This window comes from Pan troglodytes, chromosome 11 (genome assembly GCF_028858775.2).
Source record: "Pan troglodytes isolate AG18354 chromosome 11, NHGRI_mPanTro3-v2.0_pri, whole genome shotgun sequence".
In the NCBI taxonomy this organism is placed as follows: Eukaryota; Metazoa; Chordata; class Mammalia; order Primates; family Hominidae; genus Pan; species Pan troglodytes.
In genome coordinates this window covers 112,489,662-112,504,804 of record NC_072409.2, presented here as the reverse complement: position 1 = coordinate 112,504,804, position 15,143 = coordinate 112,489,662, and the positions used below count along the sequence as shown (strand labels likewise).

General features: G+C 35.0%; 1 protein-coding gene across 48 annotated transcripts in view; it reads right to left on the bottom strand.

Annotated features, from left to right (window-relative positions):
* RFX3 (regulatory factor X3) overlaps positions 1–15,143 on the bottom strand; it is a 308,560-nt gene that overhangs the window by 212,335 nt on the left and 81,082 nt on the right. For 4 of the 48 annotated variants that reach the window (XM_063787205.1, XM_063787194.1, XM_063787207.1 and 1 more), the window contains exon 2: positions 12,619–12,716. The gene's annotated coding sequence lies outside the window, so the exon portion shown is untranslated. 48 annotated transcript variants of the gene reach the window in all.

Genomic DNA, 15,143 nt, shown 5'->3' with positions numbered 1-15,143 from the left:
CTGTGGAGATAGATATAAATTGACAACTATTTTCGGATTTTCTAGAAACCTCAGTTTCTCATAAAACCTGAACACTGTCTGATTGTAGGATGTGAAGCCCCAGGTATTTTTCCACTGGACTAGATAAGGCATTTTTCCCTCTAGGCTCCTGGAGGTGCTAATCTCATCCTAACCCATTTCCCTCTTATATTCTGGCTTGCCTGAACTACATTCACTTGCAAAGTATTTGGGCAGGCCGATAATTAAAAGATAGTGGCTCAGTGGTACTCTGGGTAGCTACAAATCTCCATGCCCTCTTTTAATTTACTATATAGCAGATGTATCTTAGCGGCTGCTATACATCTGCTTTACATTTGCTTTAAACAATAGAGAGATGGACTTGATATCTCCCTATTTCAAAGCCCTCAATCTCTTTGAAGCAGCCCACAAAGTAACAGGTTTCTGTCTAAGCAGTGGCTTCCAACCCACGGCCCACTTGCAGAGCCAAGATAATAATCCCATTGACAACTCTTAAAGTCTCAAACCTTAGTTGACTTAGGTTACCAGGTTCACTGAGGTTCCCAAGTTTTCTTAGTTACTTATCAGTCATAGCTGTTCAAGCAAGTGATTTCTATATTCAAATCATCAGTGTCATAACAGAAATACTCTTTGTATTCAGAGTGACCAATATAATTTTCAACAAGAAAAGGGTATGTAAGAGAATAAAATGATGTTTTGAAAGACTTTCAAAAGAAATCTTACATGTAAATCTAATACTCAGGATAATTAATAGCAGAGTGTTCTAAGTTAAAGCCTGGAATGAAAGATGGATAGCATGCTAGGCTGTAACCATCAATCTCCTTAAATCTCTTTGATTGAGTAAATTTTAATCAGCTTAATTAGGAAGCATAGATCCCAGTTAGTTCCAGCTCTACTACTGTTGTACTCACTGGCAAAACACTTTTGCTTTAATTTTAGTATCAGTTTCCTCAGAAATAAGATAGAGATATAAACATAAGTCTTAGCAATCTTCAAAATACCATTACCATCAAATGAACATTTGTGCCTCAAAGGCACTTGGTAAAATTTTTTTAGATAAATAAATGTATACTATTGTTATCCTGTTATTTCATCACAATGACACCAATATTTTTAATTTCCTAGGTCTGCCCTCCACTTGCCATAATTGTGTCTGATTCATTCTTTTGAATTTTTAAATATGTTTTATATATCAGACTTCAATGTAATGTTGACCCTTGAAGAACACAGCTTTAAACTGTGCAGGTCCACTTATATGTGGATTTTTTTCCAAAAAATATATTGGAACATTTTTTAGAGATGTGTAACAATTTGAAAAAAAAAATCACATAAAGAATGAGTCCCCCAGAAATATCAAAAAATTAAGATGAAGGTATGTCATGATGCATAAAATATATGTAGGTACTAGTCTGTTTTATCATTTACTACCATAAAATATATATAAATCCATTATAAAAAGTTAAAATGTATCAAACCTTACAAAAGAACTTAGAATGCACACGGTACCATTTGCAGTCAAGAGAAGTGTAAACAAATGTAAAGATGCAGTATTAAATAATAACTGCATAAAATTAACTATAATACCTACTGTGCAACTGTAATAATTTTGTAGCCACCTTGTGTTGCTATTGTGAGTGAGCTCAAGTGCTGGGACTATCTACCCTGCGATGCTAATCATCTCTGAGTGAGCAGTTCATCTTTCCAGTAAATTGTGTATCACAGTACAAAGTGATCTCTTACAGTTCTCACGTATTTTTCATCATATTTAGTGCAATGCTATAAACCTGGAATAACACCATGGGTCTCATATGAAGCAGCACTAGTGATGCTGCAAGTGCTCCCAAGAAGCTGAGAAAAGTTACATTACAACAAAAAGTTGAATTGTTTCATATGTACCATAGATTAAGGTCTGCAGCTGAGGTTGCCCACTTTTTCATGAGTTCAGTACCAAAGGCATGAACACAGCATAAGAATGATTTAAAAAAAAGAAAAGAAAATTTATGAAGCTGTCACTACAGCTACGCCAACAGGTATGAAAACCCCGCACTTTTTGCAAATTACCCTTTTCTGTCATATTGAAAATGCAGCTTTTATATGGGTGCAGGATTGCTATAAGAAAAGCATACCTATAGATTCTAATATAATTCAAGAAAAAGTTGTCATTATATGACAATTTAAAGCAAAAGGAAGGTGAATGATCTAAAGCTGAAGAATTTAATGCCAGCAAAGGATGGTTTGGTAATTTTAGAAAGAGGCTTGGCTTAAAAATGTCAAGACAACAAGAGAAGCAGTTTCTGCCAACCAAGTAGCAGCAGACGAGTTCCCAGACAAATTTAAGAAAATCATCGAGGAGAAAGCATATATCTTATGAACAGGTTTTTAATGCAGAAGAAAGTGCTCTATTCTGAGGAAAAATGCCACAAAGAACACATATGAGTAAGGAAGAGAAGCACTAGGATTTAAGGGAGGAAGCAGCAGACCAACTCCACTATTTGTGCAAATGCCGTCAGGTTTATGATCAGGACTGGTCTTATCTATAAATCTGTTCCCCAAGCCATGAAGAAGAAAGATAAACACCAGCTAAGCTTTTGGTTGTACAATGGGAAGCTCTTTTGCCACACTGCCTAAGAAGATGAGAACAGCTTTCTGGATTGGTTCCACTGATTCTTTGTTCCTGAAGTCAAGAAGTACCTTGTAAATAAACGGCCTGTGTTTCAAAGTTCTTTTGATATTGAACAATGCCCCAGTCACCCAGAACCCCATGAGTTCAGTACCAAAGGCATCAAACTGATCTACTTGCCCCCAAACACATTATCTCTAATTCAGCCTCTAGATAAAGGGTCATAAGGATTTTTAAGGCACATAGTACTCAATGGAAAGGACTGTCGATACTATGGAAGAGAACCCCAGTAGAGAGAACATCATGAAAGTCTGAAGAGATTACACCATTGAAGAGACCATGGTTGTTATAGAAAAACCTGTGAAAGCTATCAAAGCCAAAACCATAAATTCCTGTTGGACATAACTCTGTCCAGACTTTGTACATGACTTCACAAGATTTAGAACAGTGCCAAGCAAGGAAGTCATGAAAGAGCTTGTAGATGTGGCCAAAAAAAAGGTAATGGATGAAAGGTTTGAAGACATGGATCTTGGAGAAATCCAAGAACAGACACCACACCAGAGGAATTAACAGAATATGACTTGAATTCCTTGAGTGCATCTGAACCAATGCCAGATAATGAGGAAGAAGATGTAGAAGCAATGACAGAAAACAAAGTTCAATTAGACAGTATGGCAGAAGGGTTCCAATTACTCAAGATAGCTTTTGGTTTCTTTTATGACTTGGATGCTTCTACGACATGGGCGCTAAAACTAAAGTAAACAGTGGAAGAAGGGTTGGTACTGTAAAGAAACATTTTTAGAGAAAAGATAAAGCAAAAAAGTCAGATACAAATTACAATGTACAGTTGTCCCTTAGTATATATGGGGGATTAGTTCCAGGTTAGCATGTAAGTTTACCAAACCCATGTATACCTAAATCAATATATACAAAATCACTGAATACTCAAGTCCTGAAGTCAGCCCTGCAGAAGCCGAGTATACAAAAAGGCGGCCCCATACATGTGGGTTGTGTATCCCATAATACTGTATTTTTATCTGCATTTGGTTGAAAAAAATCCAAATATAAGTGAATCCATGTAGCTCAAGCCCATGTTGTTCAAGAGTCAACTGTACTTCCATAAAGTCACACAAAGTGTGCCTGCCTCCCCTTCTACCTCCTCCGCCTCTTCCACTTCCCCAAGACAGCATGACCAACCCCTGCTCTTCCTCCTTCTCATCCTGCTCAATGTGAAGATAACTAGGATGAAGACTTTTATGATTATCTACTTCCATTGAATGAATAGTAAATATATTTTTCCTTCCTTATGATTTTCTTGGTAGCATTTTCTTCTCTCTAGCTTAATTTACTGTAAGAATACAGTACATAATACAGATAACATAGAAAATATGTGTTAATCAACTGTTTATGTTATTGGCAAGCCTATTAATAGTTAAGTTCTGAGGGAGTCAAAAGTTATAGCTAGCTTCTGACTGTGCTTGGGTGGGGGTGTTGCCACCCCAAACCACTACACTGTTCAAGGGTCAACTGTATTTCATTTGTATTGTAGATTACAGGCTAAAAATGTGTTAAACCAATGCTTTTCAGAACTGTTCAAACATTGCCTATTCCATAAAGATTTTCACAATCAAATAAGTAAAAATATCTGTCACACTACTTGTTTACGGACTAGAACAAAGGGTGGGACACTAAGTCTGTAAAGGGCCAAGTAGTAAATATTTTAGGCTTTGTGGGCTAGAGGCCCTGTCACAACTACTCAAATGCCCCATTGCCTGTGAAAGCAGTCATAGATAATATGTAAACAAATGGGCATGGCTGTCCCAATAAAACATTATTTACAAAAATAGGCAGCCAGGCGGATTTGGCACCAAGGCCATAGTCTGCCAAACCCTGCTCTAGAACAGTGTTTCTCAATCTATACTATTTGCACTAATCATGTGAAATCTCAATGGAGATTCTGATTCTGTACATCTGGGTGGGGCCTGAGATTCTGCATTTCTAACAATCTCATAGTTGACTGACGATACTATTCAGAGAATCGTATTTTTGAGTAACAAGGCTCTGATAAGCCCCATGAGAAGAGAGGTCCTACATAATTAGTAATTATTTACTATCTGGCCTGAGTGTCTAGATCAGTGTCTGACAGGTAATAAAGCACTCAATAAATATTTAAGAAATGAACAAATATGCTTCTAACAGAAAATCCCACTCTGCCTTATATCATTATTAAGTGTGTCATCCTTTATAAGGCTCATCCTTATGTTCACCTTATTCGCATGTAAGCTTACCAAATCTAGCAATCTCTGTAACATGGTAGATTTTCTAATAAATGCTAAGGAATTAAATCAGAGCCTTCGTCTATGTACACACTACAAAAGCTAGTTGTTGACAAATTCATCCTAAATTCTTCTACTATGTTCCTCCACAATGATCATCTTGTATTTCCTTAAGCTTTCTACAGTCCTTGTACTTCAAGGTCTTTGTACATTCCACTTTCCTTGATAGGAACATCCTTCCCTAATCTTTCAAGTCTAAAGATAAACGTCACCTCTTTAGAAAGCAGTGCAGTAAGTGTCCTTACCTTCTCCCCACCCTCCTTCTGCACTCCAAATGCCAGTTCTCTAGCTCAGCCATGGGTGACTTCTTTAATGCACTTACCACATTTCACAATTACAGTCATGCATTGCTTAACAACAGGGATATGTTTTAAGAAATGCATCATTAGGCAATTTCATCATGTTGTAAACATCATAGAGTGTTCTTACACAAACCTAGATGGTACAGCCTATTATACACCTAGGCTATATGCTATAGCCTATTGCTCCTAGGCTACAAACCTGTTCACTATGTTACTGTGCTGAATACTATAGGCAATTGAAACACAGTGTTAAGTACTTACATATCTAAACATAGAAAAGATACAGTAAAAATATGGTATAAGAGATAAAAAATGGTATATGTGTATTAGGCACTTAACAGAAATGGAACCTATAGGACTAGAAATCAGGTCTGGGTGAGTCAACGAGTGAGTGAAGTCCTAAGACATTACTGTACACTACTATAGACTTTATAAACACTGTATAATTAGCCTACATTAAATTTATAAAAATAAATTTTCATTCTTTAGTAATAAATTAACATTGGCTTACTGTAACCTTTCTACTTTATAAACTTTTTAATTTTTTAACTCTGACTCTTGTGATAACACAGCTTAAACACAAATACACTGTACAGCTGTACTAAAATATTTTCTTTATATCCTTATTCCATAATCCTTTTGTATATTTAATTTTTTTCCTTTTAAAACTTTTTTTTGTTAAAAATTAAGACACAAACATACACATTAACCTAGGCCTACATAGGTTCAGGATCATCAAGACATCACTTGGCTATAATAATGTTTCAGCTCTATTATAACCTTAGGGGACCACTGTCATATATGCAGTCCATCATTGACTGAAACCTCATTATGCAGTTCATGACTGCATTTTATTTATTTATACGGTGATTTTTACAAATTCCATTTACTCTGCTAGAATGTTAGCTCAATATTGTATTTACCTTATTCACCACTGAATCCCTACCAATTAGCACAGTTCCTGACACATGTAAACACAAAATTATATTTATTGATTGGATAATTATTCACATTCACAGAGAATTTCTTTTGATATCCTTATACTTAAGAAGCATCTGCATCATAAAAAAAAAAAAAAAAAAAAAAAAAAAAAAAGGATAACACTGCCTTTTATCTGAGTGGGGCCACAGCAGCCAAATTTGTACTTCATGATGCTGCTCTCTCAACAATAACTAATTAGATCAAGAGTGAATCATCTGCTCCCAGTTGGTCTACATTTTCTCTCGTGCTATTTTCAGGACTGGGACTGACACTCTGGTGTCTCTATGCTGGTCACTTTAATTGATTAAGTAGTAGTGATAGGTAACTATATTTGGTCATGTACATCCTTGAAAGTACTAAAAAGTACATCTTTACACTAAAAAGTGTAAAGAAGTAAGAGACATCTAGATAGAAGCAAGCATAAAAGATGGGAAGAGTATTACCTATGTTCCTAACAGCTTTACCTATGGCAAATTACAATTCTTCATGAAGCCAAGTTGTTCTTTGTGATTTCAGAAGTTATCCCAATATCCTTCTAGATTTCCATTTTCAGATAGGCTGAAATGGGTTTCTGGTAATTACAACCAGTATTTTTCTAACTAAACATATCCAATTTATAAAAGAACATACAGAAGCAAGAATATAGCCCAGAAAGTGTGTCAAAATTGAAGGAGGGAAAAATTTTGAGTGATCTTCAAGTTTTCAATAACTAGAGTCTAGAAATCAAAGGTATGATTATAAAAGCATTATATTTTTAGTAAAAAGATAAACACTATCAACAGATAAGAGTATTTATGTCAAAACGAATATACCTTAAAATGAATAAATACTTCAATAATTCCTTCAGCAAAACATTTGTCATCAATGGACACTTAGTTCCAAAATTATTCAAAATACTACGTGCCAGTTGGCTGGCCCTAAGTACATTTTTAAAAGTAAAAAGTTAACAATCCTTCGCATGAACTAATTGAAATAAATACTTCTTTAACCCAAAAGAAACAGGAGAAGAGAGCAAAATGCTGTGCAATATTTGGGATAAAAATGAACTTGAGAAGACAGAAAGGATAGGAAATGATCACACCCAACTGGAATTCTATTACTCAGACATACAGGGAAGGAGATGTGACAAGCAAGAAGCCTGAGCCAATAAACTCCCTAACAATCTCCTACAAGCCAAGCACCTCAAAATGTCAATCAATTCTGGTAACTCCTGCAGCCAACTCTTCCTATTAATTTTTTTTAAAAAAAATTGCTCATTGAGTAATCCACGTTTTTGTTAGAAAGTTGAAATGGAAATGACAAAATCCTAGCAGTTTTCTTTTATAGCACAATTCATAGTATCCATTATTTTCCAAGCAGCAAATGAAAATGTCAAAAACATTCTTGCTGTAGATATTTAGTTGTTTTCTGCCACATTAATGAAAGGAAAATATTGCACTTTGAATTGGTTAATTACCATGAATCCTTCTGCAAAGGGCTCCTGCTTGCAGAATTAAGCCAGCTTTAGTTGGCACACTGCCCTAATATTCATGGAGACTAGACTATAGGCTCCACTGTACTCAAGAGACATTTAGTTTTTGGCATCATTCATCAGCTTACAAATCATCAGTCCTAACTACTATAGACATTCAACTGTTTGAAATAAACAGGGCAGAAAGCACCTGCATTTAATGGGGATGTACCACATTCTGCTTCTTTGAAATTTTAAGAGCTAGACTTAGAACACAGAATGAATAAGAATACCCTGATTTATATAGCTTCTAGAAAGTAGAGGTGCTTTAACAAAAATCCTCTGGCAATAAAGCTAGTCCAAGGAAATCCTCGTAGAAGAAGGCAACTTCAAGCAAGGGGGAACTTGGAGAAGTTATTTGTCTTCAGTACTAGGCCAGGGTTCATAAAGCTATTTCAGGTTTAGGCCTCTCAGGAGTTCATACATAGACTTCCTTCCACCCTACTTCCTAGGATTTGAAGTTAAAAGGTGCTGATTTGCCGGTTTCAAAACCTCATTAAGTAACCACTGCAGTATTCAAGCCTAACCCTATCTCTCCTTTCACCCTTCTTCATGTGATGCACTTACCTGCAGAAACCACAAGACCTGAATGCCCTCTCTCCATGTCAGATGGCATATTAAATATATTTCCTTAAAATTGGATAGGGAAATGCTTCTCAATTTTTTGAAAAATATATTCTACCAGGCCTTCTACATGGGAAAGAATGGGTAGAGAGACAGAGATGAAAAAAACTAATGACGTATATATTTTCTTTTTCCTCTCCCTAAATAAAAAGGAAAAAAAGAAGACCTTGAATAAAGACAGAAACATACTGATAAACCTAAGAATACAAGCTGGCCATCTCCAAGATGTTCTCCATATGATCGTAAATAAGCACCTCAGGCTCCAGTGTGTCACCTCCTCAGAGTCTTGCATCAGGGAATGGGAATAACACAGAAGCCGACAGTTGATCCTAAAAAAGGTCATTCAAAACCAACTACAATGTTCATATACTTTCACATTTAAGTATTATGGCAAATGCAAAATTAGCAAGCAGTGTTTTTTAGAACTGACGAAATGACCTGTACAAATCCTCAGTCAAAAATACTTAGACAACATTAGACTTCAGTCTTGAAGAACTTGATACAGTAAGTCTATATCTATCTTTAAATAAATTGGAGTTAGGTCAAGAGGACAACAGAGATGCTTAAAGGGTCTAGAAACCATGAAAAATATGGTGTAAAAACAGAAAGAAGGTAGAAAAAGGAAAGAAAGAACAGATGGGACAAAGAAAGAACAAACGGCAAGATGACAAAAGGAACCATATCAAAAATAATAGTAGTAAATGCCAATGATCTAAACACTCCAATTAAAAATTAAAAGGCAGAGGTTAATAGACTCCTAAAAAAGCAAGACACAACAACATGCTGCCTGTGAGAAATATACATTAAATATAGACACATATAAGTTAAAAGCAAAAGGACAGAAAAAGATATACCACATTAATACCAGTCAAAAGAAATCTAGAGTGGCTATACTGTATCAGAAAGAAAGTTGATTTCAGAACAGAACTCTTATTAGGAATACAGAGAATAATTTCATAATGATAAAGTGATCAATTCATCAAGACGACATAATAATTTTAAATGATTATGCACCAAATAACAGAGCTCAAAATATATGAATCAAAAACTGACAGAAACCAAGATTTATAATATTCTGGCCATAAAACAAGACTCAAATTTAAAATGATTCAAGCTATAACAGTATGTTATCTGCTCACAATTGAACTAAATTAGAAAACAGTAACAGAAAGGTCTCTAGAGTATCCCCAAATATTTTGGAGATAAGTATGAAACTTCTAAATAAACCAAAGGGTCAAAGAAGAAACAAAAACGGGGATTAGAAAGTATTTTAAACTGAACGAAATTTAAAAAAATAAAAATAAAAATTTGTAGTAAGCCACTAAAACAGTACTTATAGGGAAATTTATACTACTAAATATCTATATTAGAAAATAAGAAAGGTCTTAACTTAATAGCCTCTGCTTCCACCCTGAGAAATCAGTACAAGAGTAAATCAAGCCTCAAGTAATGAGAAGAGAGAAAGTAAGGATCATGGTCAAATTCATTGAAATAGAAAACAGAATAATAGAAAAAAATCAGTGAAAACAAAACCTCATTCTTTGAAATGGTCAACAAAACTGATAAACCTCTAGACAGACTGATCTGAAATTAAAAGATATAAATTTGGAATTCCAGGAAGGAGAGGTGGCATCGTTACAGAATCTAAAGATAATATGGGAATATTTTAACAACTTTATGCCAATAAGTTTGAGAATTTAATAGCAGAAGTAATCAATTCCTTGAAAGACTCAAATTACCTAAGCTCACTCAAGAAGAAACAAATAATATGATATATGTATTAAAGAAATTTAATTTGTAATTCAAAAACCTTCCCACAAGGAAAACTCCGGCTCAAATGACTTCTACCAAACATTTAAAGAATAAACAATACTAACAATACTAACATGTTTCCCATACACTGCAGAGGAGAGAATACTTCCCAACCTAGGCTATGAGACCAGCATTACTTTAATACACACGGAGATATTACAAGAAAAGGAAACCACACACCAATACTTCTCATGTACATAAATGTAAAAATCTCAAACCGTTAAATCTAATATTCATAAAGGATAATACATCAGAACTACGTAGAGTCAGTCTCAGGATCTGAAAGCTCGTTTAGGGTTTCAGACCACCTTAAATGTAATCTACCATACTAAGAAACTGAAAAAGAAAAACTTAACAATCATCTAAATAGGCACCTAAAAGTATTTAACAAATTCTAACATCCATTGCTGATAAAAACTCTCAGAAAAGTAGCAATAAAAGAATTTTTTCCATCTATTAAAAGAAATCTATTAACAACTTGTAGTTAACATCATATTTAAAGATGAAAAATTAAGTATTTCTTCTCTATGATCGGGAACAAGACAGATGTCTGCTTTCATCACTTCTATTCAATACTGTGCTGGACGTTCTAGCTAGTGCTATCAGCAAAATAAAACAAACAAAAAGTATCTAGATTTTAAAGAAAGAAATAAAATTATATTCAGACAATATGATCATCTAGACAGAAAGTTAGCATCTATAAAATCACTACAAGAACTAGTGAGTTTAACAAGGTTGCAAGATACAAAATCAATATTTAAATCAATTGTATATCTACTTACTAGTTATTAAAACCTAAAAGCTGCAATTAAAAAAATAAATTTATAATAGCATCCACAAACACAAAATACTTAGGAATAAATCTGACAAAAGATGTGCAAGATCTATACACTGAAAACTACAAAAATACTTCTAAAAGAAATTAGAGGGCTAAGTAAAGAGGTATAACTTGTTCATGGGTTACATGACCCAATATTGTTAACATGTCAAGTCTTGCTAAATTCATTTACAGATCTAATGCAATCCAAATCCCAAATCCCAATAGGCTTTTTCACAGAAATTGAAAAGTTGACTCTAAAACTCATATGGAAATCCAAAGGACTTAGAATAGCAAAAACACCTATGATAAAGAAAAAGTAAAAAGGAGAGCTAACACTACCTGATTTGAAGACTTACTGTAAGTGTGCAATAACCAAGACACTATGTTATTGGGGTAAAGACAAACAAACACACCAATGAAATGGAATAGAGAATTTCAAAACTGACCCATATATAAATAGATAACCAATTTTCAAGAAAGATGCAAAGGCATCCAAGTAAAGAAAGAAGTTTAACAAGTATTGTTGGAACAAATGGATATCCATATTTTCAAAAATGAACTTTGGTCCACAGCTAACACCATATACAAAATTAACTAAAAATGAATTGCAGGGTATAGGCTAACAACTCTGAAGCTGCTTTATATGTATACTGGGTTTGTACAACCAAGTAAATGGATGATGGAAGCCATGTTTCTCATTGTTGGATAGAGACATTAATGATAATAAACCACACTAAAATGAATTACATGGTATGAGATTAGAGTCAGCGACACCAGTATGAACGCATATTTAGTTTAATATATATACAAATGGACAGCTACAGAATTAATTTGAGAGAGAAAGAGAGAGAGATCCATGGGTTAGCACATTTACATATGTTTCCTGGTTCTGTCTGCCAAGCAAACCTAGACACAGTGACACCCTGTGGCAACAACCAGCATATCCAGTGTCCAGGTCTTAATTTCTATATAATAAGCTCTAAAAACAAGAACCAAGACTCCTTTGAGAAACGGATGATTCTGGCGCTGGGGCATAGAATATAAAAGACTCGGGCATCTTGTAGTATCAAAAAATAAAATGTGCTCAACAAAAAAGGTGGAGGGTAACAAGTTACGGAGACACAGGAGCCAACCTAAAAGAGCTCTCAATGGCCAAAGCTGGAACGAGTAACAAAAAAACGTAGTATTTGAATGTAATGTGAAGTATAAAATGAGGCCATACTGATAAATGATTGGAGAAATAAATGGGAGAGAAGAGATAAATATTTTTATAGAAGAATTTCAAAGAACTTATGTAAATACCCACACCTCTAGGAGATAGGACATAAAACCCTCTATAAAACTCTATAAAACCCTCCCCTCCTTGGGCATAGGCTATAATTAGTGACTTGCTTCCAAAAAACAGAATATAGAAAGAGTGAAAAGAATGAACTTTACCGGCCGGGCATGGTGGCTCACACCTGTAATCCCAGCACTTTGGGTGGTCCAGGCGGGCAGATCACCTGAGGTCAGGAGTTCGAGACCAGCCTGGTCAACATGGTGAAACCCTGTCTCTACTAAAAATACAATAATTAGCCAGGCGTGGTGGCACGCACCTGTAATCCCAGCTACTTGGGAGGCTGAGGCAGGAGAAATGCTTGAACCCGGGAGACAGAGGTTGCAGTGAGCTGAGATCACACCATTGCACTCCAGCCTGGGCAACAAGAGCAAGACTCAATCTCAAAAATAAATAAATAAATAAATAAATGACTTTACCATAGAGTAACCTGGCTAATATTACCTTAGGTAATCAAGGTTAAGCAACATCAATGATAAACGTATATTGATACCATATGATGTGATGAGAAAGGCACCTCTCCCAAAAAAAAATCAGAACCCCTGTGTAATCAAGAAAAGAACATCAAAAAAACAAAATTGAAGGATACTCCAAAAAGTATCTGGCCAGTACTGCTCAAAACTGTCAAGGTCATAAAAAAATAAGGGAAGACAGAAAAGCCATCAAGGATCAGAGCTAAGGAGACACAAAAACTAAACAAAATGTAGAATCCTGGAACAGAAACAGATATTAGTGGAAAAACTGATGAAATCCAAATAAAGTCTGAAGTATAGCCAATAGTAATATACCCCCTGGTTGCCTAGTTGTAACAAATATATCATGCTTATTTAAAACGTTCACAAAAGGAGAAAAGGAATGGGGGTATATGGGAACCTCTGTACTACCTCTGCAACTTCTCTGCCAATCTAAAATTATTCCAAAGTAAAAAGTTTATTATAAAAATGGATTATAGACCTAAGTGTAAAACATAAAGCTTCTGGAAGAAGACATAAACATATTTTTGGCATTTATTTTGGCAAAATTTATTAGTTATAATGCTAATAGCACAATCCATAAAAGATAAAATTAATAAATTAGACTTAATCAAAATTAAAATGTTCTGCTCTTTGAAAGACACTGTACAGGAATGAAGAAAAAAAGCAGGCTAGGCTCTGCAAACGTATATCCAATAAACGTCTTACATCCATAAATGTAAAGAACTCTCAAAACTCAATAATAAACAACCTGATTAAAAGTGAGCAAAAGATTTGGACAGTCACTCAAGAAGATATAAAGTGACAAATAAGCACAAAAAAAGATACTCAACATCATTAATCATTAAGAAGGTACAAATTAATACCACAGAAAGAAACCACTACACATCCATTAGAGTGGCTAACATTTTATTTTCTTCAACTTTTATTTTAAGTTCAGGGGTATATGTGCAGGATGTGCAGGTTTGTTACATAGGTAAATGTGTGTCATGATGGTTTGGTGCACAGATCATCCCATCACCTAGGTATTAAGCCCAGCATCCATTAGCTATTCTTCCTGATGCCCTGCCTCCTACCACCAACCCTCTCCAACAGGCCCCAGTGAATGTTGTTCCCCTCCATGTGTCCATGCGTTCTCATCATTCAGCTGCCACTTACAAGGGAGAAGATGTGGTGTTTGGTTTTCTGTTCCTGTGTTAGTTTGCTGAGGATAATGGCTTCCAACTCCATCCATGTCCCTGTATAGGACATGATCTCATTCCTTTCTATGGCTGCATAAAATTACATGGTGTATATGCACCACATTTTCTTTATCCAGTCTATCATTGATGGGCATTTGGGTTGATTCCATGGCTTTGCTATTGTGAATAGTGCTGCAATAAATATACACATGCATGTATCTTTATAATAGAATGATTTATATTCCCTTGGCTATATACCCAGTAGTGGGGTTGCTGAGTCAAATGGTATTTCTGCCTCTAAGTCTTTGAGGAATTGCCACACGGTCTTCCACAATGGTTGAACTAATTTACACTCCCACCAACGATGTAAAAGTATTCCTTTTTCTCCGCAACCTTGCCAGCAGCTGTTTTTTGACTTTTTAATAATAGAATGGCTAAAATTTTAAAAACTGACCACATCAACTGTTGGTAAGGATGTAGAGAAACTGGAATTCTCATACAATGCTGGTTGGAATCTAAAACAGTGCAACCAGTCTGTGTAACAGTTTGGGAGTTTCTTAAAAATTGAAATACATACTTACCATATCACCTAACCAATTCTACTCCTAGGGATTTATCCAAAGAAAGCATTTGTCCAAAATCATGTACATCAATAGTCATAAGAGCTTTAATCATGATAATCAATAAATAGACATAATTCAATTATCTACCAACAGGTGAATATATAAACTCATTGTGGTATATCCATGTGATGAAATACTACTCATCAATAAAAAGGAATGAACTACCATTACAGGCAACAATATAGATGAATTTCAAAATAATTCTGCTAAGTGAAAGAAGCCACACAGAAAGAATGCACACTGTATTATTTTATTATTATAAAGTTCTGGAAAATGTAAACTAATACATAGTGACAGAAAACAGAAGAGAAATTGCAAGGGTAGGGAGGGATAGATCTTGGTGGGGCAGGGAGAGGCAAGAGAAAGAGAATAGGGACACAGGGAAACTTCTGGGGTGATAGTATATACACTATCTTGATTGTAGTGTTAGTTTCACAGCTATATACTATATCAGAACTTATCAAATTAAAAGTTAACTATATGCAGTTTATTGTATGCCAAATATAC